We start from the raw sequence: 27,259 nt of genomic DNA, 5'->3' as shown, positions 1-27,259 counted from the left end.
ACCTCTCCCAGATCTAGGGTTGGCACGAAATCCGAGGCGCGGATGGAGTTCGCCGGAGCACGACCGGAGACAGCGACGACGGTGGCCGGAAGACGCGGGATCTCGCCGGAGATGGCGGATTCGGGCCGGATCTCGCCGGATTCGGCCGGATCCCGGCGCGGGGCGGCGTAGGGAGGACGGCGGCGGCCGTGGCGCGGGGTAGGCGCGGGTGGAGTACGAGGCGGCGGCGCACTCCGGCGAGGTCTTCGCCGGGCGGCGGGCGGCGCACGGCGGCCGGCGCGGGGCTCGGGTGCCCGCGGGTGGCGGCGGTGGCGTCCCGGGCCGGGAGGGCCCGATCCGGGCCCCGGCGGGCCACAGCGGCGGGGGAGGCGCGACGACACTTGGCGCGAGGCCATTGGTGCGGACGGCGGCAGCGGGTTTGTCCGGCCGGGTCCGGACATGTCCAGCGCGGCGTGAGGGAAATTTAGGGTTAGAGGAAGGGGAACACCCGGGATTTTTCGTGGGGGATCTTTATATAGGGGTGGAAGGAGCTAGGAGAGTCCAAATGAGGTGCGGTTTTCGGCCACGCGATCGTGATCGAACGACTGAGACGATGGGGGGGGGGGGTTAAGTGGGTTTTGGGCCACTTTGGAAGGGTGTTGGGCTGCAACACACACGAGGCCTTCTCGGTCCCTCGGTTAACCGTTGGAGCATCAAACGAAGTCCAAATGGTACGAAACTTGACAGGCGGTCTACCGGTAGTAAACCAAGGCCGCTTGACAAGTCTCAGTCCAATGCGGAAATGTTTAACCCCCACACACGAAAAGAAGGTAGAAATGACCACCGGAGGAGAACGGAGCGCCGGAATGCAAAACGGACAACGGGGAAAATGCTCGAATGCTTGAGATGAACATGTATGCAAATGAAATGCACATGATGACATGATATGCAATGCATGACACACAACAAATGACAATGCAACAACAACGAATAACTGGAGGACACCTGGCACATCGGTCTCGGGGTGTTACACTCGGTAATGCACATCACTATAAGCCTTGCAAGCATTGTGACTAATGAGTTAGTTGCGGGATGATGCATTACGGAACGAGTAAAGAGACTTGCCGGTAACGAGATGGAACTAGGTATTCAGATACCGACGATCGAATCTCGGGCAAGTAACATACCGATGACAAAGGGAACAACGTATGTTGTTATGCGGTTTGACCGATAAAGATCTTCGTAGAATATGTAGGAACCAATATGAGAATCCAAGTTCCGCTATTGGTTATTGACTGGAGATGAGTCTCGGTCATGTCTACATAGTTCTCGAACCCGTAGGGTCCGCACGCTTAACGTTCTGTGATGATTTGTACTATGAGTTATGTGATTTGATGACCGAAGTTTGTTCAGTGTCCCGGATGAGATCGGTGTAGCGACCCGACCCGAATGGATCAAGTCTCTGTGCTTAAGTGTCATCCCTGGATCGGTATGCTGACACACACAGTACTCGAGGATTTATAACAGAGGTAAATCACATGTAAAAGTAACGTAAATACTATTACCTCAATCCAAAATAGCGGAAGTAACAAGGTTGTGGATTCCCATCAACACCAACGGCAAAGTTGAGTGTAGAAATCATAACCCTAACGTATCACTTACTCGTCGTAAGATAATCCTGCAACATGAGACATTGCAGCCACAAAGGGCCAGTACATTGAATGTACTGGCAAATTCACACCATAGAGAATGATGAACAATGGCTATCACTACATGCTTATATGGCTGGTGGAAAAGCTCTATGGTTTTAAGGTTTTTGCGAAAAGCCAATTTTTCCCTACTGCAAAGGAATAAATTTTATTTAACTATCATGGTGGTTGTTGAACATTGAGAATGGTTGACAGCATTCTCAATCCCAATTAAGTAACATCATTAAACCCAACAATATTCATTAAACCCAACAATATTCATTCTCAATCCCAATTAAGTAACATCATTAAACCCAAAAAAGTTTCGAATTTCACAGAATCAATCAAACAATCAATCAAATTTATCTATTTATTATAACATTCCAAAATTTAGAATTTTGGGATGTTACAATCAGGGACATGACGAGGAGTCTCGAAATGGTCGATACGTAAAGATCGATATATTGGAAGGCTATATTCGGACATCAGAAAGGTTCCGAGTGATTCGTGTATTTTTCGGTGTACCGGAGAGTTATGGGAATTCGTATTGGGCCTCATGGGCCATATGGGAAAGGAGAGAAAGGCCTCAAGGGTGGCCGCACCCCTTCCCCATGGACTGGTCCTAATTGGACTAAGGAAAGGGGGCGCCCCCTTCCTTCGTTCTCCTTCTCCCTTCCCTTTTTCCTATTCCATGTGGGAGCTGGAATCCTACTAGGACTAGGGAGTCCTAGTAGGACTCCACACTTTGGGCGCGCCCTATGAGGGCCGGCCTCCTCCTCCCTCTATCCTATATATACATGGCCAGGGGCACCCCATAGACACACAAGTTGATCATTGATCCCTTAGCCGTGTGCGGTGCCCCCCTCCACCTGATGAGGACATGACTACCTTGGATACGACCAAAAATATTGCATACATGTACATTTGTGAGGTGATTTCTAATGGAAACTATGCAATAATTTATTTATGTCATCCAGAACAAAAATACTTCACACATTTTTGTGTTTTGTCTAATTGCAGGTCTATGGGACATTTGTACAATCCACATATGAAGATAAGGGAAAAGGAGAAGTTTAGGTTCTGTTCAAAAAGTCCTCTCACGTCACTTTTGGGCCAAAAGAAGATAGAGTCCAAGTCTCTCACGTTCTGGATTCAGATTCGGACTGCATAGACATACCTAACTCAAAACGTCAACAACGTTTTCATACGGACTCCGAATTGGGTGATTCTTTTTTTGTTGGAAAGTAGATTTCGTGCTCTTTCCAACCCAATTGGAATCACCTTCAAATTCGTCCTGAGCATTGAGATATCTACGAAACAATCTGACGCTGCCGCAGAATCCGAGTCAAACAACAAGTCCAAAGGTGTTGCACCACCTCCACTTGGGCCCATGAGCCTTGTATGACCTAGGGTTAGTTTTAGGCTGCCTTGGGACGTCCTTCCACCTCCTTGGCCGCCACCCCTTGCTCCTATATAAGTAGATCCATCTAGTAGCTTTTTCCTTGGGTTTTATTTAGTTAAAAGCTAGCCATCGCTGCAACTTCGTGTACTTCGTTTGTGTCCAACGACCAGACCAGGACCGCTTAAGAAACCCCAGTTAATTAATACATCATCCATATTCGCAATATTCAGATTGCTTAATCATATTCTTGCTTGTTCTTCGATTAATTGCAGGAATAGACCTTCGGGTCAGGTTGATCGTGCTCCGGCGTGGTCAATAACCTCTCGGAGTTGGTTTAGCGATTGCTAAGGCGCAATGTCGTTGCACGTTTGTAGTCGGATCGTCAAAGTCGTCTCCACTAAATCGATAGTTATCATCTCATCGAAAGAACGGGACACCCTCGCCTCTATCACCACCATAATCCACCTCGGTCATATCATCATAGTGCTTAGGCGAAGCCCTGCACAGTAGCATCATCGTCACCGTCATCACGCTGTCGTGCTGACGAAGCTCTCCCTCGACACTCTGTTGGATCGTGAGTTCGTGGGATATCACCGAGCCAAACATGTGCAGATCGCGGAGGTACCGTACCTTTGGTGCTAGGATCGGTCGATCGTGAAGACGTACGACTACATCAACCGTGTTGTCATAACGCTACCGCTTACGGTCTATGAGGGTACATAGACAACACTCTTGTCTCTCGTTGCTATGCATCACCATGATCTTGCGTGTGCATAGGAAAATTTTGAAATTACTGCGTTCCCCAACAATATCCTGGTAGTAGTACTAGTAGAATTGAGATTTAATGCACTTTCTTTCCCATCTTTCACTCTTCTTCTTCCTCCTCTCTTCCCCATCATCGGCCGCACACCATTTCCCCCTGCTCACTGCTCGCCCGCGAGCGCCATCTTCCTTGCTAGCTCGCGTGTACCATATCCCCCTGCTCACTACTCGGCCACACACGCCTTCTTCTTCGCTCGCCCGCCCGAATCCACTTCCCCGCTAGCTCGCAAGCACCGAAAACCCCAGTCACTCAACGCCCTAAAAAAACTATGGCAGAACCGACTGACACGCAGAGCCACGATTCGAGTTCCGTCCCCGATGTTCTCTTGGAGCAGATCTGTAATCGTATGGACCTGCTCAGCACCGTCCGTCAGGCCGCACGTTCGGTGTCTTTGTACCATCTACTCATCTGCAGCCGGCCTGCTCTTTTCAAGACACCCTGCTTGCTGATGCCCGATCCTTGCAGGTGGCCCAGACACCGACTTGACGATCCTACGGAGGTTGCCATGGTGCCCCTCGACATGCTACCACTACCCATCCAACTGTCCTGGCATGAAGGCCAACTGGATCGTCCTCATCCACCAATTCGGTAGTCCGTGGTGTCTCGTGGATATCTACACCCAGCGAGAGATCACCCTTCCATCATTGGATACCGTCGCCATCGAGCCTCGCGGCCCGCCGAACACTCCTGCCTACTACGCACGAGACGCGTCGAGCTCTTGGCTGGACCTCTGTTTGCTGAAGGTTGTAATCTTCCAAGTGCCCACACCATCACAAGACTACATGGATTACAAGCTCATTGTTGTGTTCAACATGGGATTAGTCTATCTGGAACCCGGTCACCATACATGGTTATGGCTCATCGTCGATCCTCTTCACCCAACATTTCTGTCTCATGCTATAGTGCATGATGGCATCGTTTATGCGGTCGACGCACAGATTGGCTGCCTATACTGGTGGAATCTATCGTCGTGTAATTGTTCTGTCTCATCTCATATTTACCTTAAGAATATGACTGCCTGTTCATTGTTACAAATTTAGAATATATAGTATGTGTATAACCACATCATTGTTATATGTTCCTCTCATTTCCTAGATTTTAATGACCACACATGTTATTGTTAGAGTTGATATGAGAACAATTGGCATCTAATGATTGTGAGAATAGATATTATGAGTATAACCTCATGATTGCTATATGTTACTCTCATTTCTAGGATTTTTATAACAATGCATGTTATTGCTTAGAGTTGAGATGATAACTGTAGTAAGTGCTATGGTAGAATATGAGTAGGTCCTGTCATATATGTTTTCCTCTCATTGTTACATGATGTTTGAACCATGATATATTGCTAGACTAGCAATGTGCGCGTGTGTTGCAACGGATCCAAAATAGAATAATACATGTTCACAAACTTGAAAGAAAACACTATAGTTTGGTGTATATATCACTAAAAATATACTCGTTTTAGGTTTCACTCAAAATATATTCCTTGTGGCTGTTTTGATGAGGTGGGGGAGGGATGTGGTTGGTTCCAAGATACTAAGGGGTTTCTGCGAATGGGAGCAGAGGAGTGGGGTCTTGTTGCAAAAATGCCACAACTTACATCATAGTCGTTAGATGTAGATCTGATGGTCAGAAATGACGGATGGCAGACACAACATCATCACTAACCGAGTCTTTTATAGGAGTAGAGAATATGAAAGCCATTGGCTTATTTTTATAACTTGGGGTATGATTATGACCACGGCATTGCAATTCTCTGTCTATGACATGTGTCACTGTTATAATAATCTTAATTCCACACATACTCTGAACATGATTGTTTATTTTTGTCCTTTTGGTCTCCAATTTGAATTGTTGCAGTAGACGCAAATGCGCTGGCAGTCATGATTCCAGGACCTGGAATCATACCAGCCGATGGGTGGTGGTTTATCGCTCGCCCACCTAACGACGGTCATTTGATGCTCATTTGCACGTACCAAATAGACCAAACCATTTCATGACACCACATGCAGTACAATGCCTGGGGCGTCCGTGACATTGATGGCTATGGACGCTTCATGTTCGAGAAATATCCCAGCTCCGCTGGGCCAGGCGTATTCAACCAGAGGCGGGTTTACAGCCTCGGCAACCACTCCATGTTCCTCGGGCTCAATTATCCGATCATCCAACCAATCATCGATCATATCACTGGCGATGATTATCGTGCTATGCAACTTCTATTCGCCAGGGGGAACTGTGTTTACACGTCATACCATGGGTTTCATGAATCACCATATCCAGATATTCGTCGACACAGCTTGTTGCCAGATAATCTTCAGTGTGTGAAAGGAATCAGGCTTCCATGCGATGGATGGCTTTTGCAAACCCGACATGCGGCGATGTGGTTAATGCCAACAGCAAATATGCACAACTTGATTCGTACTGATATCTAGACTGAGCCATGTATCCTGCTGTTGTAGCATGACCCTCTTTTGTTGGATATTATGTATTGTTGTTAGTTTTAAGAAATCCTCTGGTTTGAAGGATAGATACCTTTCTGGAATCAAGTGCAACCTAACTCACCTGCGTAGGATGTACTGATAATGATGATGGATATATATATACGTATATATATATATGTATGCATATATATATATATCAATTAGGCTTCTAGTGTGTACTTGTTGGTGAAAGTGTTGTCCAATGGGCATTATATTTTGTATTACTCATGTAGCCTACAAAGTCTGTCGCATAGTCTTGTAACTTCTTACCCCATTTCTAAATTTGTACTAGTCCTCTATACTGTATATTGCGCTACTCGCACTACTACCTCCCTCCTGGTTTACTGGTCCCCTTCGTAATTTGTGTCAAATTTTGACCATAAATTTCACTAACTAAATGTTAATGCATGTCACAAAAAATTATATCATTTTATTCATATTTGAACATAGTTTCCAATGGAATAATTTTCGGTGACATGCATTGACATTTTGTTAGTTAAACCTATGGTTAAAATGTGACACTAAATATGACTAGTAAGTAAAGTACAATAGCAGTACTAGTATACGTCGGTCAAATTACTCATCATGTCCTCACATTGAATTGACGTGACAACACGCTACGCGTGAGGTGACACAAGAATCCCGGTGGCGTGTTCGGGTATTGTGGACTTCAGATGTGGAGTACTACCACTTATCTGTCGAAATCTTTCATCATTCACTTAAAATAGTTGATTTGATCATACATTGAGTATCATATAACTGGAATTAACCGATGCAACTCCAAGAAGGATTGGCCGGTGCTGTCGGCTGGCGTCAAGTTTGATCCCACGGTTCAGGAGCTGGTCGAGCACCTTGAGGCCAAAGTGAGTGCTAACAACGCGAGATCTCACCCTCTCATCGATTTGTTCATACTAACAATCGACAGCGAGCCCGGCATATGCTACACCCATCCTGAGAAACTTCTAGGTAAGACACCGATCGGGCGTCTACTTGCACAAACATATTCCTTTGTTTATAGCTCTATTTTTCTTTTTAGGCGCAGACCTAGTGAAGCAATTAGAATTTTACAGTTAATAAAAAGTGAAACAAGTGACTGCAACATGCCAAAGATGTTATGCAAATGCCAGCTGCATACACTAAAACCTGTATTTGACAATACTGCAGGTATCACACTGAGTGGCCTAAGCAAGATTTCTTCCAGCGCAATTCCAGGGCGTTCAAAAGGGGCACGTGGTCGCGTCGCAAGATAGAGTCGGAGTACGACACGCATGCGATGTGGCACAAGACCGGCAATACCTTGCTGCTGATGGTCAATGGCCGGTAGACGGGCAGAAAAAAGGTTCTAGTGCTGCACACCAACAAGAACTTCGACCATTCCTGCAATAAAAATAAAAATAAAGAAAAAAAAGAACTTCGATCAGCAGACGACCAACTGGGTGATGCACCAGTACCACCTCGGGGACCTGGAGCAAGAGAAGGAGTGGGAGCTGGTCTTCTCCAAGATTTTCTACCAGACGAACACTAGGGCCAGGACTAAAAAGATTTTAAGTGAGTTTGGTATTGGTACTTGTACTACATTGACGCGCGCAAGTTGGTATTGATGTTAACGATCTTTCGATATGAACTTGGCATTTGCTTCCAACCATCATGCCAAGGGTCGACGTGGATATAAAGCTAAATCATTTGTTTCGAAATGAATTTTCAGGCACCTGATTTATATTTGATGGGTAGCATAAGCACCTGTCGTTCTAATTCCCATTTCTCCAAATTTTTTGAAACAAGTGCATGCACTTATTATCACGATGAAATAACAATATACCTGTTGCATCCCAGTTATCAGTCTGTATTTGCAGAATTTTCTCGTTTATTGAGCAGGTATATTGTTTTTTCAGGTCGAGCAAGTTTCACTGGGTTGTAGACTGCCCAGGTTTGGTTTTGTTTTGAACAGGCCTAGCCCATGACGACAACGGGGCACAAAGATCCAGCAGGTATCTGCTGGCCTCTGTCCCGCTAGCGTTAGTTATATTTTGTCTTACAACATCCGTAGGCAGTTTTTTTACTGAATCAAACACACAGCCCAGTTCTATTTTCCTCTTGAAATGCCATGTCCTACTTCCGTTTTCTAATCTTGACCTATAGTTTTAATAGTTCATATACATGTATCATTATATTGAAAATACATAAATTTCCTTTTCATATTTACATTTCCTTTTCATATTTACATTTCCTTTTCATATTTACATCCTTATTTTTGTTGTTGTTTTCCCTCCCAGCGCTGATTTTTTTACCACTGGCTTTCCCTTAAACCAACTAAATTGTCCCACATCTGGTTTGCTTACAAAAGCAAAATGATTTTTGGAAAATTAATAAGTTCTTAAAAAATGTATACCATATCGGGATTACAACAGTTTGGACTCCACAGAAATACGCAAAATAAGGTTGAACTTTTTGACCGTGATCCTTGGCAGAAAATGGGTTGTAATAAATTACTTAAGAATTAGCGAATGGGCTACAAATTATTAAAAAATAGCAAATGGGCTCTATGTTGTCTGCCACGGATTTGGAGGCTGACTTGTGGGCCTACTAAGTTCATGCGTACTCAAGGTTTCTCAAAAAAAGAAACTTAGTCAACAATCGACTCTACCAGCATCAGACCGTTAGATGTCAATCTAACGGCAATCGTGCTTCTTCAGTCTCTGATCATCCCGCTCCAGCCACCCAAACCAGCGCCGGCGGAACCGCCTACTCCCGCCTCCCGTGGCCGGTTGTGCTGCCGGGCAGGCCTCATGGCCCCACCATACTCACATACCTAGCCTGGCTATCCCTCTACTCACCCACGCATCCTGTTATTTTCCGGCGACGGCAGCCGAACCAGTCAACCATCGTACTCCCCACCGCATGGGCAGCCACTGCCGTGTCTTCCCCGGCTCTATGTCGTTCCCTTCGTAGGCCTCGCCATCGTCCACCGCCCTGGTGCTCTCGACGTGGCGTGGTCAATGAACAACATTCATCGAAAGTGGATTGTATGTGGAGAGGCTGACAGCTGGGACCATGGCCGCACACAAGGAAATGCCTCCTTATTACGCGCAAAATAATGATTCCTCCACCTGACATCTGGGACCAACCGAAAAGGCCTCTGTATTTCACGAAAAGAATGTTCCAGCCACTGACAGCTCGGACCCACCATCTATATCTTCGCACGCAAGGAAGTGCTTCCTTATTACACAAAAAAATTAATACTCCCCCTGCTAGCTAGGACCCAGCATAATGGGAGGCTGACTTGTGGGCCTACTAAGTTGGCACGCACAAAGGGCTTTGTCAACTTAGTCAATATGAATGATTCGAGCTCCAGTGACCATACGATGTCTATCCAACAACTGTAGTGCTTCTTCAACCTCTGGTGTTCTTGCTCTAGCCGCCCAAACAAGCGTTGGCCGTGCCGCCTGCTCCTGCCTCCCATGGTCGGCTGTGCTGCCACCGCTGGCCATGCCATCCCTCTATACTCACCCACACCTCCTGTTATTCTCCGGCGATGGCAGCCTCACACCGCAGCCAAAGTAGTCAACCCACGTACTCCCCTCCACGTGGGCATCCACTGCCGCGTCTTCCCCAGCTTCACGTCGTCCCCTTCCTAGGCCTCGCCGTCGTCCACCGCCCTGGTGCTCTCCGCGTAGCGTGGTCAATGTGGTTAATGAACGACTTCCATCGGAAGAGTACTGTACGTGGAGAGGCTGACAGATGGGTCCACGGCCGCAGCAAGGAAATGCCTCCTTATTACGTGCAAAATAATGATTCCTCGACCTGACAGCAGGGACCCACCGGATGGGCCACAGGTATTTCGCGAAAAAAACGTTTCCCCCTGACTGCTGGGACCCACCAGCTACATCTTCGCACACAAGGAAGTGCGTCCATATTACGGGCAAAAAAAATTGATTTGCCCCCTCACTACTGGGACCCACCAGCTACATCTTCGCACGCAAAGTAGTGCCTGCCAGTCGGGACCCACCTGGTCGAAGCATACATAGTGTTGTCATTCTGGTGGCGAACATGTACGTACATACCGGTCGATCGATCTGTCTGTAGGCTGCAGCGATGAACCATGGCCGTGTAAGGAAGGGCACGTGTCGTAGTAGAGGCGCGCACGTAGCATGTACACGTACGTACAGCGGCCAGGGTGCAAGAAAAAGATACGGCCACATACGTACATACGGGCGGGGTCTCGAACGCCTACCCGCGCATATATATACGGACGGCCAGGGCTTGTGTACATGGAGAGGCAACGGACGGCAGCAACGGCGTCCTGTTCATCGGGGAGCAAACCGGCTGGGTTGGAACGGAGAAACAGCGTCCTGTTCATCGGGAGGCAACTGACTAGGTCGGAATACGTCGTGTTCATCAGGAGCCAACCAGCTTGGATGGAACAGCCGATGGAAATGAGGCCTGGCGTACTGCAGAATGGAGGAAACGACCTTGTGTTTGACCGGCCACGGTGGAAACAGGATCCTATTCATCAGGAGGGGTGTGGCGTACCGCAAAACGGAGGAAACAGACCTCCTACGGTCAAAACGGGGTCCTGTTGATCGGGAGGAGTGTAGCATACCGCAGAACAAAGGAAACAGACTTGTGTTGGAGCGCTACGGTCGAAACGGGGGTCCTGTTCATCAGGAGGGGTGTGGCGTACCGCAAAACGGGACTCCACGAGATACTGTTCAACTCCACCGTCGACCTCCTCCAGCCTCCACAGGCTCCTGTTCATCCACCGCCGACCTCCTCCGGCCTCCACCTATGACTATTCATCCATGGGCTCCAGTTCATCCAGCCTCCACCGTGCGCTCCTCCACCGGCTACTGTTCAACCAGCCCTCTCCATGGGGTCCTGTTCAACCACCCCTCCACGGGCTACTGTTCATCCAGCCCTCCACCGGCTGCTGTTCAACCAGCCCTCCACCGACCACTGTTCATCCAGCCCACCACGGGGTCCTGTTCATCCAGCCCTCCATGGGGTCTTGTTCATCCGCCAGCTCGATGGATCGGGGTACCGTTCATCCAGCGGCAACGGCCTCTACTACCACGGGGTCATGTTCATCCATCCCCCCAGTGGGAACTGTTCATCCAAACCCCCTCAACAATGCGCACTGTTCATCAAGGGAAGGAGGCAGCAGTGTTCGATCGGCTTCAGTTAGTAGCAGTAGCGAAGGAATCACTCAGGTTCAGTTAACACCAAGGGATCAATCGATTACTTGGGTTCAGTAACGCGTAGCCTGTAGTGCAATTGCTTGGGTTCAGTTAGAGCCCAATGCCTCGTTCTGGTTCAGTTAGAGCCCAACGCCTCACACACACACGCGTACGTACGAGAGAAACGTGCATCGCTCGTCCCCCGACCACCCAGCGTAACCGGGAACTCCTCGATATTTCCCGTGCCCTCGCTTCTACCATGGTTTTTTCTGTCATGGACCGCCCAAAGAATGTCGTGCAGCTGTGTCTCTGGCACGCCCAGGATGAAAAGCCCATTTTCTGTCATGATTTTTTATCATAGAAGTAGGACCCCCACCACATCTATGATGATACTGGGTTTTGTCACAATTATCGTCATAGAAGTGTCATAAGTATGACAGAAAAAAAATTCATTCGGCCCAAAATGTCACAGATGTGTCTTTTTTTGTAGTGTAACTAGGTGAGCGGCGGTGGGCGGGATCTGCCCATACTGCGACAGCGAGTACTTGGCGTAGGCCCTACCGCGCCGGAGCTTGGTCAGAGAAAACGGCGGGTACCATAGATCGGGACGTGCTGCCTCAGCGCCGTTGAACAGAGAAACAATGCACATCCTCCCTTTCCGCTGGCGGATAGGATGTGGCCGGATCAGTGACCAACGGTGAGAGGGAGAGAGAGAGAGGCCACAACCGCCTTGTGTGAGATACTCTGAAGAGAGACAAACCCAGGAAGGTAGGCTCCATTGTATATAGTGGAGCACACTACCATTTTCTCAATAAAAATCAGTTTATATTCTGTGTACGTGCCACTGAGCGATATAACTTTATTTAAAAATAACGCGCCAACGCATCAAGTCGAACTTTGTTTCGTGCACGCGTGGTACGACCTCCGTAGGTAAACCACCGCTACAAGCATTCAAATTAGCACGTGGGCTGCCATTTCATACAGAAATGAGCTCCACCGTGTACCCGTGCGGGTGTGCCTGGGCATGAAGCGTGAGTACGTGCACCTATTCTCTTCGTGTACGTACACCACCTACGTGGGGTTGTGTGAGAGAGATACAAACATAGAGAGATATAGTCACTGGTAAAGTGACGTGCTAAACAAATGGTTTTTAACCCCTTTCCGCGACGGCATTTGGAACCATCGCAAAGTGAGTGTGGGCGATAGGGGGTTCCTTCCCACACGACCCAGAAATCGTCGAGGATAGGCCCTCCTGGGACCCAGGCTGGGGCCGTGTGCGATCGAGCGAGGCATTGAAATCCAATCATTTCCGTAGGTATTTACACCCCACACGGTGAATCCCAGAAAATCATTTCTGTAGTTATGTACATCCCACACGGTGAATCATAGAAAATCATTTCCGTAGGTATGTACATCCCACACGGTGAATCCCAGAAAAAAATTCCGTAGGTATGTACATCCCACACGGTGAATCCTAGAAAAACATTTCCGTAGGTATGTATATCACACATAGTTCTTTGTGTGGAAACATTTGTGCAAGGTGGCCTAACGCAAACAATTCACTGCCGGAAGCCGTGTGTGATTGTTAGTTGATCGAACACGCCTACTTTCTAGAAACCGTGTGGGTTGTTTGAGTTCATCGCCAACGGTGCTGTCTGAGTAACCGTCTGCAATAGAAAACCCCAATAAGCAGGGTAATTAGCCTATTATTGATAATCCATGTACTAATCAAACTGATATTTCTTATAAAACATGCCAGATATTTCATATCCGTATAAAAGCAACCAGGATTTCATAATTGAATTATACCAGATAGCTTTGGCACTCAGTTACACCATTACACAACAGCACCAAGTTTCACATGCAGCATCAAAAACCTTTGGAAAGTAGCATCATACACGGTTAATAGACAGATGAATCTCATCTGGGAAACTGCAGAAGAGGAAGGCACATATTGAGCCTTTAGTGATGCTGAATGTCCTTTCAACTTTAGGCTAGTGGCTATGGATAATTGCCCACCCAACCTTCGTCCTCTTCAGCAAGACTTCAATATTGTACCGTGGGTGTTGAATGAATACATTCCTAGCCTCTTAACCATGCAGGTGGTTTTACAGGTAATCATTGGTGAACCTCTTTGAAAAGTACTGAAAACAAAGGTATGAATAAATCGTTGTTGTAAATTTTGAAATGGCGCAAGGGGTAAAAACAAGGTAAAAGAGTTGGTACCATCCTATAGTTGGCTGATGTCTTCTTCATTGTGCAAACAAAGATCTTACTGTTATTCGTCGCTAGTTTCTTCATCCTAACAATCTTTCTGAGTTTCTTGACTTGACTGACATTCATGGACATCTCATTTCCCCATATGCAAAATGGGTCGAACAGTGGGTCTAAGCCTCTAACAACAGGACCAACATGTGCAAGACCAAATTGTAAGAAACCTAAATATTAAAATGATTCCTGCAACTGCACAATAATGTGCTATTAGCAAAAGGACCCTGCTTGAACAAACCTCGATGGTAAACCGTAGTGTCTCCCATTGTTTCCCTGCAACACACATAAGGAAGATCTTGATCAGGTTAACTGAGAGTTGCCATACTGTCAGTAGAATATATATTGAGTACAGCCAAATTTGATTGGTGTCTGTCGGATTTCGGGTTCCGGCAAAACCCTTGAGGTTCGAACACTGGGGTGCGCACGGAGATCTCCCCCCTCTCTAGCTCGCACACTCAACGATCTCTAGGCCTAGCTTCACGGACCCAAAGAACATGAGACACAAGATTTATACTGGTTCCGGCCACTGTTGTGGTGTAATACCCTACTCCACTATGGTGTGGTGGATTGCCTCTTGGGCTGAGGATGAACAGTTACAAGGGAAGAATAGCCTCCTGAGGAGAGGTGTTCTTGTGCTTGGTGAACTTGTGTGAGGCTAAGGATGGAATGACTCCGATCCAAGATGAGATGCCCCGACCCAAGACTCGATCCCTAGCTATGGTGGTGGCTAGTCCTATTTATAGAGGCCCTGGTCCTCTTCCCAAATATTGTGCGGGAAGGGATCCCCCAACGGCCAATTTCAAGGGGGATAGCTAGTACAAGCTATCCTGACAAAAATGGTCTTCCCCTGCCAAAGGCTCTCGTGGTGACGCCGTCTTGGGCTCCACAGTGACCTCCATCTTGCTGTCGTGCTGGTCTTAGTCTTGTCGCACCAATACGGAAACCTTTGTCTAATGCCTCGGGACTCCTCGCATGCGCTTGCCCCTTTAGCACCAAAGAGGAAATGAGGACATTGTGCTCACTGGCGCTCGCCTGGTTCCGGTCGTCACGACTTGCGTCACAGGAACCTTGTGAGGTGCCCCTCGCCTTTATCTCTTCGCCCCTCGCGAGCCATCCTGGTGAGGCCGCCCCAGAGAAGGTCTTGCATCGTCCGCCTCACGAGGCTTGGCCCCTCGCGAGGGTCTTGGGCGTTTGCTGGTGAAGATGGGCCATACAGGGCCGCTGGAGGAGCCATGCTGCGGGCCGCAGGCAGGCAAGTCTGGGGACCCCATTCCCAGAACGCCGACAGTAGCCCCCGGGCCCAAGGCGCTTGGGCTTAGCTTCGAGGGAAGCCAACAGGCAAGTTCGGAGCACCGCGGCCCCAACAGCCTGCGGCCTTGGTCGATGCGTGGCGACTGATTGGACGTGGGTGTCTCCGCTTACCCATGCTCCCTCGAAAAATGCCCGACATGATGGGTCCTTGCCGCACGCAGGAAAAAGATCATTATTACCTTAGATCATGGAGGCCGGCGGTTGGCCTCCCCTTGGCTATAAATGGGAAGTGGGGGTGAAGCCCCCATCACCCGTCTTTTCTTTGCTTCTCCCGCGTCTTCTTCTTCCTTGCTCCACCGCCGGCAGTGACGCCCATGGTTCCTATGAAGAGGCTCTCAGCCGCGGAGAAGTGGAAAGCTCGCTAGGAGGGGCCTGGCTCATCACCGCTGAAGAGGGGGCGCGGTCGCCCCCACAAGCACACTGCGACCCCCGCCGCGGCCCCTCGCAGCCGCGGTGGCGCCTCTTCGCGTGGTGGCAGCCGCCTAGGTCGTGGCAGCCATGTTGAGGATTTGAGGCGTGTCGTGGTTGCGCGGCCTCCCCGGCCGCGCTTCTACTCGAAGGAGGTGATGCCGGAGTTCATCGTGTGGTCGGAGAACCCGGCTGACACCTGGCTTCAGCTCCCGCGGTTCTTCGTCGGCGAGCTGTCGTCCGCAGATCCAGGCGGTCTCTGGCTGCAGGTGGACGGTTGCTGCAGCAAGGCTTCATGGGTCGCGGTGGAGGTCTCCATCACGAGCAACGCGGTCCTAGCTCGCGGCTGGAAGACATTCGCCCCCGCGCGCGGGCTGGGCAAGCGGTGTGCCCTCCACTTCAAGTACGACGGTGATGCGACCCTCTTTGTGAGGGTGTTCGGGGAAGATGGTCGCCGTGCCGGGTGCTGCCCCGAGGACAACGATGGCGACGAGGTTCTCGGGCTTGGCGATGGTCATGACAAGGAGGGAGGCGGGCCCAGCCATGTCTCGTCCAGCTACGGCGACTCTTCTTCTGGTGGCAGCTCCAGCAGCGGCGGCTACGACCAGCCGGCACGCCGCCGTGCCCGCTTCGAAGGTGTCAGCGGGTCGGCTCGTTGCCGTGCTCCGGTGAAGCGCGAGGGGGGTCTGGCTGAGCTCAGGAGAGTCCCGCGGGCCCGTCCTTGCGACCTGCCGTAGGAGCATGCCCGCTTTTGTTTCGTTCCTCGTTTACTTCCTGCATTAGAGAAAGACAAGTATGGGGCCCCGTGGGGGCATGCAACAAACTATGATTTATAGGTTGTCATGCTGTGTTTATCATTCCTGTGATGTGTTGCAATGTCGTGATTTATGCATGTGCGTAGAATGACTTAGCTCGATGCCCCTGAGGTAGATCCCACTTCGCGAGACGCGCATTTCTCCGTACCTAACGAGGATGAACTGCGAAAATTTTCTAGGAGATCCGTACCTGGTCCACGCTGTTGTAGCCTGCTAGCTAGCGCGCACCACCTGTGCATGGCCACGACCCAGCGCCTCGCGTCGCGGTACCCGAGGGGCACGGATTGAGGGGGGTGCGCTAGCTTGTGGCTCGAACAAGGGTGCGTCGCGCAAAAAAGACAAAACGCTCACGAGGGCACCTGTCCATCTCCCTCGTGAGGGGCGCGAGGGAGGTTACAGGTTAAACAAAGAACTGAAGGCGGAAACAGGGGTAGAAATCGAAGGGACAAGATCAGCAAGTGACACCGGAAAGCATATTTCGAATTAAGAGGGACAAGCCAACTGTGGAAAGCAAATGAAAAGTCGTGTCCGGCACCTAGTCTAGGCTTCTTGTCTTCTCGCCAGTGCGGAGCTAAGTGCTGCCACTAGTCGTGGGAGGGAGCCCCCGAGGCCTGAGGGCGGCACTCCTGAGACTCCGGGGCGTGTACAGCCCCACTCATGATTACATGAGAGTGTCACGAGCGGAGATTCTTCACAGGCACTAGGCATTGCTTCACAGGAACTGGGCCTTGCTTCACAGGCACCGGTCCTTGCTTCATGGGTAGAACTTCCTGAGGTGCTTGATGTTCTAGGCGTTCTGGATGGGGACCCCGTCCTGTGTCTCCAGGCGCGCGGCGCCAGGCCTGGAGACGTGGGCGACCCGAAACGGGCCCTCCCACATGGGTGAGAGCTTGTGCAGCCCTTCCCTGGAGAGAACCTGCCTCAGGACAAGGTCACCCACCTCGAGCGTCCTGGAGCGGACGCTGCAGCAGTGGTACCGCCACAGCGCCTGCTAGTACCTCGCAGCTCGGAGCGAGGTTTCACGGCGGCGTTCCTTCCCAGCACGAGATCCATCCCCCCTGCATGATGTCCTTCCGCGTTTCATCGAACGCCAGGACCCATGCGGAATGATGCTTGACCTCATGTGGGATAACCGCTTCTGCTCCATAGACGAGGAAGAACGGGGTCTCGCCTGTCGGCCTGGTGGCGGTGGTGCGGATGGACCACAGCACGGACTGGAGCTCGTCATGCCAGCCCCTGCCGCATGCCTCGAGCTTCTTCTTGAAGGTCCTAGTCTTGAGACCCCACGGGACTTCTGCGTTGGCACGTTCGGCTTGGCCGTTGCTCCTAGGGTGTGCCACGGAGGTGTAGTAGATCTGCGTCCCAAGGTTAGCACAATATGTTTTGGAGAGATTGCTAGTGAACCGTTGTGCCACGGAGGCGTAGCAGATCTCCTAGAGTGTGCCATGGACGGCTTCCACTTCCACCCAATTGGTGAACTTGTCGATGGCGACATAGAGGTAGCGGTAACCTCCAGGCGCTCGAGGGAATGGACCCAGGATATCCAGCCCCCAGACCCCGAACGACCATGAGAGCGAGATAATCTGGAGGCCCTGAGCCAGCTGGTGGATCTGCTTGGCATGGAATTGGCAAGCCTCATGGGACTTCACCAGCTCGTCCGCGTCGTTGAGTGTTGTGGGCCAGTAGAACCCGCTGCGGAAAGCCTTGCCGACCAGGGTGTGCGGCGACGAGTGGTGCCCGCAGTCTCTGCCATGTATGTGAGCCAGTAGCTCGTTCCCCTGTTCACTGGAAATGCACCGCAGAGAAACATCATTTGGCCGCTTCCTGTATAGCTCACCGTCCTGAATGCAGTACGTCGTAGCCTGCCGGGTCACACGCTCCGTGTCTTCCTCCTTCTCCGGCAACGTGCCTTGCATCAGATATGCCTTGAGCTCCTCGATCCAGCACCCCTCTTGAGGCTCGAGTGCTAAGAGGAGGCACGCTCCTGAGGACGGGCGTCAGGCAGGGGCTCCCAAGACTGGCAGCTGAGGGAGCTCCTCCTGAGGTGGCGCTGGCTCCGCAGGCTGAGGTGTTGCTGAAGGCTTGAAGAGCCGTTCCTCGAAGACGCCAGGCTCTTGAGGCAGCCGCTTCGATGCTCTTTTGGCGATGTCATCGGCCTCTTGGTTGGTGCCACACGGCACATGCTGTAGTTCCAGGCCCAGGAACTGCTTCTCCATTTTGTGTACCTCCATGAGATATGCTTCCATGTGCTCGTCCCTTGGCTCGTACACCTTGTTGGAGAAGTTGACGAGGAGCTACGAGTCTCCCCTGATGGTGAGGCGTTTCACCCCCAGGGCCGCCGCCGCCTTGAGGCCCACGATGAGGCCCTCGTACTCTGCGATGTTGTTGGAGACCTCCTCGCCCCGCTGGAAGCAGCGCTGCACGGCGTAGTAAAGTTTGTCCCGAGTGGGCGAGATGAGTACGGCTCCAGCCCCCGCGCCCTGGCACGCGAACGCGCCTTCGAAGTACATGACCCAGCCGTATGGAACTTAATTCCTTGGTAAGAGGGATCGGTTTTTGCGTGCTTCGAGCTCCGGTGTATCAGTCCATTCTACCACAAAATCGGCGAGCGTAGCCCCCTTGATGACCCTGGTTGTGCTGAACTCCAAGTCAAACGCTTGCAGCTTGATGTTCCACTCGGCAACTCTCCCCGCAGCATTGGGGCTCCTGAGCACTCTCTCCAACGGGTAGGCTGAGACGACCTTGATGGGGTGACCCTGGAAGTAGTGGCGCAACTTATGCGAGGCCACCAGGAGCGCAAGCAAGAGCTTCTGAGGCATGGGGTATCGTGCGCTCGCATCTCGTAGCACTATGCTGACGAACTATACTGGGTGCTCGACAATGGTGGGAGAGCAGACGAAGCTTTTGCCTCCCGGGGACTGAGGTGTTTCCTATGAATCTCTAGCTCATGTGGCTTGACGACTAGCCGGACCAGTCGCTGCCTCAGGAACATAGTCCTGGCGGCTTCATTTGGTGAGCCCTTGGCTTGGAGCTCCTCTCTGAGGGCCACCAGCGCCGCGCTAGCGGAATGGGGTGTGGAAGACAAGTAGAGTACCAAGGGCTCGTGAGGACGAGGCACCACCATCACCGGCGGGCTGGTCAAGTATCTCTTGAGGTCTTAAAATGCTAGGTCGACCTGGGGGGTCCACTCAAACGGACCCTTCTTCTTCATCAGCTTGAAGAATGGCAAGGCACGCTCCCCCAACTTAGAGATGAAGCGCCCCAGCGAAGTCACGCATCCTGCAAGCTTCTGCATCTCCTTGAGGGTTTGCGGCGGGCTCATGTATTCAATCGCCTTGACCTTCTCTTGGTTGGCCTCGATCCCCCTATGAGACACGAGGAAGCCCAATAGCTTGCTCGAAGGGACACCAAACATGCACTTCTCCGGATTGAGCCGCAATTCCACCTGGCGCAGGCTCGCGAAGGTCTCCTCCAGGTCCTGAATAAAAGTTCTCACCTCCTGAGACTTCACCACAATGGCGTGGACATAGGCCTCAGCGTTCCTCCCGAGATGCCGCCCCAAGGCGATGTGCATAAGTCGCTGGAAGGTTGCTCCTGCGTTGCGCAGTCCGAACGACATGCAAGTGTAGCAGTATACCTCGCATGGTGTTAAGAAATCTGTCTTTTCCACATCTTCCACTGCCATCTTGATCTGGTGGTATCTTGAGAATGCATCCAGGACGCACAACAGGTCACACTCCACGGTGGAGTCAACAATCTAGTCGATGCGGGGAAGCGGAAACGGGTCCTGAGCGCAGGCCTTGTTGAGGTTGGTGAAGTCGACACGCATGCGTTCCTTTCCTCCTTTCTTCGGCACAACGATTGGATTTGCCAGCCACTCCGGGTACCGGACCTCGCGAATGACACCTGCTGCCTCCAGCTTGCGGGTTTCTCGAACGATGAAAGACTGCTTCTCCATGGATTCTCGCCTCGCCTTCTGCTTTACAGGGCACACATTGGGGCACACCCTCAAATTATGTTCAATTACTCCTCTCGGGACCCCAACTAGCTGCTTGGGCTCCCAAGTGAATAGTTCCTTGTTCGCTCGCAGGAAGTCCACAACTCCTTCTCTTGAGCTGGGGCAAGGTCGGCGGCTATGATAAAGGTAGGGCCATAGGCCCTATCCACGTCGACTGGTATCTACTTAGTCTTGGATTGACCTTGGGTGAACAGATGCTTCTTCTTGGTCGGCGCGGCCCCCTTGGCCCTGGGCATGGCCTTGTCGGTCGGGCAAGCTGCTGCCGTGGCCCTGAAGGCTAGCTTGAGGGCCGCCACAGCCTCCTTGGTGTCCCCGTCCACGGTAATGACGCCATTGCTTCCTGACATCTTCATGAGGTTGTAGGCAGGATGGGTCGCCGCCATGAACTGGGCCAGCGCCGGGTACCCGAGGATGGCATTAGACGGCAAACTGATGCGGGCGATGTTGAAGTCGATTAGCTCAGTGCGGTAGTTATTGCGCGTGCTGAAAGTCACGGGGAGACGGATCTGCCCCAGGGGGTTGGAGGAGCCGCCGCCGACTCCGGAGAAGGACTGGCTGGGGCAGAGCCACTCGAGCGGTACGCGAAGGAGGCTAATGGCCTCCACAAAGAGCACGTTGAGGCCGGCGCCACCGTCGATGAGGGTCTTGGTGACGGCTACACTACAGATGGCCGGCGTGCAAAGCATCAGAAGCGCACCCAAACCAATGGTGTTGACAGGGTGATCTTCTAAGTCGAAGATCAGGTCGGCCTTGGGCGCCGCCCACCCCCGGGGAACCCCCTTCCGCGTGAAGGCGCTGATCTGGCGAAAGAATGGCTTGATGTGACGGTTTGAGGGTGGTGCCTGGGAGCCATCAAGGAGAGCCGCGACGACCGGGGGTGCTGGTCCCCCGAAGCACGCAATGAAGAGGTCGCGCAGCTCCTCCCAAGAGGCCACAGAAGATTCTGGCAGATGGAGGAGCCAGGCGCGCGGTACCCCAGCAAGGGCCATCAGGAACCAGTTAGCCATGTGTCAGGACCCCGATCCTAAGTCACACCGATCTAGCATGTAATACATCATATCACTTTGCGACCTCACGCACGGTATTCCCACGGGTGCCACCTTACCGGGCCTGGGACCGTTTGCGCCTTTTGGCTTATGTATATGATATTGTCGCTAGCATCCATATGACAAAGAACCCGGGCTGACATGACTAGTCGTGAATCCAAAGTGGCACTACCTTATAGGGACAGGCATACATGACCCAGCAACGAACGTGTCGGTCATCAACGTATGAACACAAGTCGTAGCAAGCTACAAGGACTTAAAGGAACAACGCGTGACATTTCCCCAAAGGGTCAGACACAGGAATGAAGAAGGACACATGCCGGCCAGCCTAAGTGTCCCAGAGAAGTAGAAAGCTACCATGGCTCAGTGGAAGCACTAGGAGACATTTCCCCGTAAGAGAGGCTACCAAGAATAAACAACGAGATTGTCGGATCACACACATACTAAGCATTTCAAAATCATACACACAATATGCTCGATATGTGCAAATACAACATGGCATCACAACAAGACTCTATGACTCAGAGTATTTATTCATTAGGCTCCGAGGAGCCAGATATTACAAACATGGGTCTGAAGACCCAACATTCAAGTCATACAAGAAAAAAGCACATGCGGAAGCTTAACTTGTCTAAGTACAGACAACTACAAATGAAAAAGGCTGAGAAGCCTGACTATCTACAAGACTTTGTCGAGGGCACAAGATCGTAGCTGAGGTAACAAGCTAAACGTCGAAGTCCACACGGAACTACTAGAGAGACTGAAGTCGTGGGTACAAAACATAAATTAAGCAAACGTGAGTACAAATGTACCCAGCAAGACTTACATCAGAACTATCTACATATGCATCAGTATCAACAAAGGGGGTGGTGGAGTTTAACTGCAGCAAGCCAGCTTTCACTCGGTGGCTATCCTAAACTACGACTGCAAGTAACTCTTTTGAGGTGGCGCACATGAGTCCACATATTCACCATATCAATACACCAATATGGATCCGCTCCCGTCTCCCTACGAGAAGGCCATCCATTGCACTCACGCTTATCTTGCACATTTTCGAGTATCCACTTTCACTTTTCTATGAACTGTACAGGCAACCCAGAGGTCCTTTACCACGGACGCGACTATTCGAATAGATGATGTCAACCCTGCAGGGGTGTACTTATTCACACACGCTCTCGCCACTTACCGCCATGTAGACGTCATGTATCTCGGCAACCTTCAAGCGAAAGCCTGGCGAGGGTGTCGGCCAAGACCTGACTAACCACACAAGTCCCTAGTCCAGTTTTATCGCCTATTCAGGTTCCATCCGCAGGGAGTCCGGTCGAGGTTTCCACATACGGCCCGATACGATGTGTACAGGGTTCCGCGACACCAAACTGGTTCCCGGCAGACCCGGCCACGTGCCTACCACATCACAGTCCAACCCTCGGATCAGCACTGCGCACGGCCTCCAGCAACTACAAACACCAGAAACTACTTGGAACTCCTGGACAGAGGACAAGGGCGGCTAATAAGTCCAGAGGGTCAATTAAGGATCCCAATGAGTGGTAGTAGTTGTTCATGGATCACAAACACAGAACTCAGTTCCTGAGGATGGCCTCAATGAGACAACCCACCATGTAATCGTACATGGCCTCCCACCGCTACCTTTACCAAATCATATTCACACCCTTAGCTCACACACAGTAGGACATGTTCAACATCATTCCAATTCATCCCCGATGAATCATACCTGACTCAACTCTAAGCAGTAGCAGGCACGACAACAAGCATGAATGAGTAGGCACATCAGGGCTCAAACAACTCCTACTCATGCTAGTGGGTTTCATCTATTTACTGTGGCAATGACAGGTCATGTAGAGGAAAGGGGTTCAACTTCCGCAGCATGTAACAGTTGAATCGTTGTTGTCCTAATGCAGTAAAAGAGAGTAGAAGCGAGAGAGTGGGATTGTATCGAAATGAACAAGGGGTTTTTGCTTGCCTGGCACTTCTGAAGATGATATAGCTCTTCATCGGTGTCACCGAACTCATCGCCGAAACAACATCTACTGAAGGGGGACAAACACCGGCAACAGAGAAAGAACACAATCAAGGCAATGCGACAATATGATGCAAGATCATGACATGGCAATATGAGGTGATTTGAGTTAATGCGTCTAGCAACCATATTAAATGAAGTTGGTTTGAATCAAAGATTCAAATTCAACTCCATATGTGAAGATTCAAGTGCCATTTATTTGATTTTTCTTGATCAGCAGGTTTAACTTGCTTTAACATGCATGAAAACAGTACCACTAGAAAGATTGTTTTTTTCTGATCATTTTTCATATATAAATTATTTCATTCGGAGTTATAGATTAATTTCTATGAATTTTTGAAGTTTTGAACATTTTTCTGGAATAAATAAATCATTAACTGATTTATTTAAAATCCGAGAAAAGCATTGCTACATCAGCATGACATCAAATGTGATGTCAGCAAGTCAACTGGCGCGGTCCAGGTCAAACCTGACCAGTGGGACCCGCACGTCAGTGTCTAGATTAGTTAACAGAGTTAGTTAACACTAAACTCAATCGTAAACTAGATTAGTTAAGGGATGGGGCCCCCACGTCAGTGAGACAGAGTTCAGTTAGTGAGGTGATTAACCCCTAACAGTGGTAATTAAAACTAATTAACACCTAAACTAATTCCAGTCAGGGGCCAGCCATACATGTTATCGACTCAGGAGGGGTCCAGCCTGGGTCAAAGTGGGTCAAACCCACCGGTAGTTCGCAGCCGGCGAGGTCAAACGAGGCGGGGAGCTGCGGTTTTTGCGCTCCAACGACCAAAAGGGCGGCCGAGGCCATCTACGTGCTGCTGATGATCTTGCGCGTCGAACGGTGCAGGCGGCGTGTGCTCAGGTGGCTGGAAATGACGCCGGCGTCGAGCCAAGCGGCGGTCGGAGTTCGGGCGAGATCGGGCGGGTGGCTGTAGGGCACGTGGGGAGGAGCTGGTGATGGCTACGGCTCCTGGGGAGGAGAGGAGAACGATGACGCGTGCGAGAGCGGCTGGTTTGGGCTCTGGCCACGGCGGCGCCATGGCCGGCGGCACGAAGCTCTCGGCTCCGGTGGCTAGGCTGGCTAGAGGAAGAGGTTGACCGCAGGGAGAGGGCGGAAATGCTCGGGGGCTCACAGCGGTGCCATAGGGATGGCCAGCGTGATCGGGGAAGCTCGGACAGCGACAAGTCAACGGTGAAGATCCGCGGCGGCCGACGGTGAAGAAGAGGTCGGGGACGACGCTCTGATGGTCTTCAAGTCGCGTGTATCGACGGAGACAACATAGAGGTTAATGGCGAAGCTCGTGGTCCAACCAGAGAAGCGAGGGGGAGGCGGTGGCTACGGTAACGATGAGCGGCGGCGGCGGCGGCTTACTGGTGCGTCGGCCATAGCGGGAGAGGATGAGGGAGAGAGCAGAGGAGGGGAGAGTGGTGTCCATGGGTCGAGACGGCACCGAGGAGAGGACGCGAGGCGTGGCGGTTGCCAGGCAATGCACGTATGCAGCCTGGTGGCGTGGCACCCGCGCGGGTGCCGTGCGCTGTCCCTCCTCTGCCTACTGGCAGAGGTAGGGGTGACTGGCACCAGGCCAGGTGGGCCGGCCCAATGCAGGTGTGTGGCCTCTGGCCTTTCTCTCTCTCTCTCTCTCTCTCTCTCTCTCTTTCTGTTTTCTGTTTTTCTATTTTTCTTTTGTCTCTTTTGATTTAGTAGAAATACTAAACCATTTTATTAAATGCTGAAAATATTCATGGGCCCTTCTGAAATTAATTCCAACAGACGAAAAATACTTTCAAGATTATTTGGAAATTTGAAAATATTTATAGGATTTTAAATTTCCAAATTCAAATACTTATGAATTAATTCAAGAATCCAGAGTGTCCTAGAAAAGTGTGCACCATTTTTGGCAGAGGTTCTGGACCAATTCAAAAATGATGAACATTTATGAAAGGCATTTCAGGTTCATTGAAAAAGATTTTAGTAAACCCTAATTGGTTTAAGTGGTGCTGTGGGTTTCTATCATCCCCATTTCAACTTTCTAAGTAAAGTAGACATGATGCAAACCCTCTAATGCATGCACTGACTAGGGTTGTGACAACTCACCCCTACTAAACAAGAATCTCGTCCCGAGATTCGAGACGTGAGGTAAGAAGACAGAGGGGACACAAGATAACACGATCTTCATGATCCAACTACTCTTCTTGAAGATGTTGATTCATTGCATCATCTTGATGTTGACATCTTTGCTTTCGAGATCTTCACCCAAAACAACGATAGAAAGAAACTCTACCAGAATCGATCTTCTTGAAGATCGAACAACTCGGGATAAACTCATGGAGTGAGAAATTAAAACATCTCTCGAGATGAGACACGAAGCATACACCGAGAGGGATGGAGTGAAACAGATGATGAAGGTTCGGATTGGTAGGCAACAATTCCACGCTTCAGTAAGATGCTGCATTGTTTCAGAGTAGCAGGGAGATGAATTGCTATAATTCCTTATCGGGGCACCTTAGGGAAGGCGGCTCATAGAATTATTCTTTGAAGTGGCAAAAAGAATTACTTTTGATTCAAAGATCATTGAAATTCTTTATACCAGCCTAGGGCAAATCACAATCGATCATTGGAAGGGGTTTGAAGGAATGACATACTCAGACTAGGATGGATGATGTGAACTACCTTGTTGAAGACAACGTAATGGATGATTTTGCTTATCATTGGAAATGGATCGGACCCATGGTAGGACCACCTTTGAAGATGATCCTGAACAACAATTACTGAGAAAGGCAGACCATAGTAAAATGGCACAATGGCGGGTTCAAGCTAGGAACAAAATGCAAATGTTGGGAATGATTCTAGTAACTAGGGAAAAACTCAAGAGTCGAGAGTGATTCCACTGTTTGAATGATTATTGTATAATCTAGGGAACTAAGAGCACAAGAATTCCTTGGGAGCAACTTCTACAATAAGTTGCACGAAGTCCTCATAGAGAAGATGGAAAAATTGCTCAATCAAGATACCACAATGATACATCTTCCGGCCAGGTGTGTCGGCCAGAACATCAACCTTGTTGGGACCTACATCATAGATCTTGGAATAGCTCCAACCATCAAATCTGCCTGAGATTCAGATCTGATTGGTAACGGAACATTTCAGACATCATGTCTGGAAAGAAATTTTGCAACACAAACCGACGAGATGATGTTGCGAGATTCTCAGGAAATGAACTACGATAGCAAGCTCCAAAACATGAGCTGAATCTGCTACATACATGTGAACATGATGTCCAAGACAAGCATGATCACGTAGAAGTCTTACGACAAAACACTACCAAGTTTAGGTGGGGAACCATCATCGAGGATATTAAAGTCCTTGTATAAGTCTTGCTCTTAAGAAGGAACTTCTTTTCCTTGAACAAATCAATCAGTGGCTTGGTGTGCTACGGAATTTATATGGAACGAAGATGATCAGTCTAACAGACCATAGAATATTTTGCACGTGCATGCCTGACTTGGAATGATTCCAGAGGAGGTAAAAACAAGCCTCCTCGAATTCATGGCGGCAACTTGCATCAAATGCACATGATTAAGAGGAACTCACTTCTTTCATCCAACATATCCTTCATGAACGGATCACGAAGAAAATGCTTACCCAAGTTTCTAACACTAGCTTAATATCCAACAAAATCATGGAGAAGATAAGGATGTTGTCGATGGGCTCAACAACAATTCATCTAGGTTTCCATATAAATGGAATTCCACAATCATGTGAACAAGGTGATAGCATTGGTCAGACCCAAAAGATATAA

This window comes from Triticum urartu, chromosome 4A, assembly GCF_056163025.1.
Source record: "Triticum urartu cultivar PI428250 chromosome 4A, HENAU_Tu73, whole genome shotgun sequence".
NCBI classification, from domain to species: Eukaryota; Viridiplantae; Streptophyta; class Magnoliopsida; order Poales; family Poaceae; genus Triticum; species Triticum urartu.
Note: the sequence above shows the minus strand (reverse complement) of the source record.